At 37.9% G+C, this 2,831-nt stretch overlaps 1 pseudogene; it reads left to right on the top strand.

The window, feature by feature from the left end:
- Positions 1 to 1,976: 1,976 nt before the first annotated feature.
- LOC116074948 lies at positions 1,977 to 2,586 on the top strand (annotated as a pseudogene).
- Positions 2,587 to 2,831: the final 245 nt, after the last annotated feature.

The raw sequence follows: 2,831 nt of genomic DNA on the forward strand, positions 1-2,831 counted from the left end.
TTTTTTTACATGATAATTTTGCAGGGTTGTAAAAAAGGAATAAATGAAGTCATTAAAAAGCATTTTTCTTAGGTAAATGTAAATGCTTTCCATCACCCAGTGTGCATTCATTAAAGTCTAATGCATTTTAAGGAAAATATTTCATATAGGATATTTTAGCATTTTCTTAAAACTGGGAACTCTAAATTTGTTAAATTTGACTTATTTAAATTTAGTCCCATCTTGAAAAATAATGGGAGCAATTACCTTCTCCTCAATATCCAAGGTGACAGTTTATCAATCATAGGAGTGAATGCTTGAGCTTCTTCATAATGTATTTGAGGATGATGACTTTTCCATTTTCCCCATCTGTGTGGCATTGGGCATCCTCTCTTAGGTGAAAGTGAGACTTGGCTCACCCCAGTGGATGATTGTTAAATTTTGCCTAACACAGCAGCTGCCACTAGAAAAGTGGCACAAGTATATACAAACAGAAGCTAGCCCCCACACCCTAAACAGTAGAAAAGTTCCAAAAAACAATGATTCCAGCTTCTATTTAGTCGCATAATATGACTAATAATGTCATTATTGAATATCAATGAAGTGTTTTCTGAATTGTACTGAATTCCAAGCAAAATAGTCTGTTGACCTATCAAGTCAGCACCGTTTCAGTACCTTTATTGTTATTTATTCCCAGAGAAACAGATGTTGGGATGAATATATTCAAAAGCAAATGACTTACTTGTAATATGATAGGGACACTTGTCACAGGAACAAACATTTAGCATACATGGGTAAATGCAGCTTAGCATCATAATGGAATGCTGGCAGGCAACGTTACAGTACTCTCAGAATTATCACTAACTAAGGGAAGGAGACTAGAGAGTAATACTGTAATTCAGGGGATCATTAATTAACGCTGCTATCAAGGTGAAATCAATCTTTTAGACTGCAACTGGCTTGGGGCACTAGTGAAATGGCTCAGTGGTTAAGAGTACTGGCTGCTCTTCCAAAGGTCCTGAGTTCAAATCCCAGGAACCTCATGGTGGCTCACAACCATCTGTAATATGACCTGGTTTCCTCCGCTGGTGTGCATGAAAACAGAGCACTTGTATAATAAAATAAATAAGTAAATCTTTTTTTTTTTAAGAATACAATTGGCATTTAAAAGGGCAAGCATCTGAATTTCATAACTGGCAAGGTTTTTCAAAAGTTACCAATTCTTAGAGAACTTAAATCTATAACTTTGATCAGAAACCTGGGATCTTACCATAGTAAGTCTTTAGACAGTAGCCTGTTATGAGAAAACAAGTCCAGAACTGTGGTTAATTTGACATTTGCTCAAGACTTTTTGACAGATCTACTTAGTCACCAGTATTCTAATGTAGAATACTAAAAACATAAGTAGCTTATACTGTATAGAGTGCAACTATACATTTCTCTAAAATTCCATATAGTTTTTCTTTAACCTATAACCTTTTTAGTTCTAAGGTTCAAAAATTCTATGAAGAACCAAGACTTAGAAAGCCCATTGCCTACCCTAGCAGGGTTCAGAAAAAAAGCAACCAAATAATGTATATTCTTACTTAAGGAAGGACCTGTCCACCTTAAACGGCTTGGATGAAGACAATAAGGTTATGTGAATTTTCTCAAGGGAAAGAACATGTCAAGTTATAGGTGTTTGATATAAGAATGATTAGGGAGATATAGCATACATGCACGCACTCTAGAGTTTTCATAACTGGTTATAGGATTGGAACATGATGGTTAAGAGTTGGGCTAGAAGAGTTGAAAGCAGACAACCAGACAATAGCAAAATAGACAACCTACATAAGATTCCATAAGAGAAGTCAGGTCTGAAGGAGTCTCGTCCTTGCTAGCCAGAAAGAGCAGCAACAGAGATCCCAGCGGTGAAGCGTCAGGGGTGATTGATTTCACCTTGAGAGTGGATATTGGGGATAGGGTAATTCAGGCAGTGCTGTGGGATCACAGCTCCCTGTATGAAGGGTTTCCATTCTATGAATTTTCTTTACAACTTTGATCACTGACTAGGAAAGTCAAAGGAAATTGTATTTGTGATTGAAGAAGGAAATTGAGACGATATGGAACATATGTTTTGCTATATCTTTGGCCAGGTAAAACATCAGGGCCTGAATAAAAATATCAACCTTGACTCAGTGGATGATGTACCAGCGGCAAGCACTGATTGCTGGAATGAGGTGACTGAGGCAGAGCGACTCCAAGAGAACCTTCCAAGGGATGTTAACCAAGCTTTTAGAAGACCAGAGAATGCATTTCACCCCAACTGAACATGACTTCTTCCATCAGGCAATACATACTCTTATGCTACAAATTTCTGTCTTTGCCTAGCAGCTAGAGGAGTTCATAGTGCTTCTAGAATAGAAGATCCCTGAAAAGGAGGCTGATGGGATGCCTGTCACAGTTGGAGATGGCGGTCTCTGAGAAGTTGATAAGAGTTTGAGGGTCCTTCAAGAGCGTTCACAGTGGACCATGAGGTCTATCCATGACTTCTGTGTCATTTCTTCTTATTACATGGGAATCTCAGAACATCAGAGCCATTATGGGGCCAAGGACAAACAAATGTAACTGTTAGCTCTTCCCTCTGTCTCCCTTTTTGATCTAATGGAATATTGGTAGTTTCCTTGTACCTAATATTTTCACCATTAATTTTGGAAAACCTTAGACCACACGCATTTCATAGAGTAGGGTTGACCCACATATGAACAGAAGATATACATGGTTATTCTGGCTATGCATGTGTGCACATAATTTTGTTTGCACTGGTGTATAATAAAGTATTACAAGGGAGCTATCCTTCCACTTTAGTGCTT

The sequence above is a fragment of the Mastomys coucha genome, unplaced genomic scaffold, assembly GCF_008632895.1.
Source record: "Mastomys coucha isolate ucsf_1 unplaced genomic scaffold, UCSF_Mcou_1 pScaffold3, whole genome shotgun sequence".
Taxonomy (NCBI): domain Eukaryota; kingdom Metazoa; phylum Chordata; class Mammalia; order Rodentia; family Muridae; genus Mastomys; species Mastomys coucha.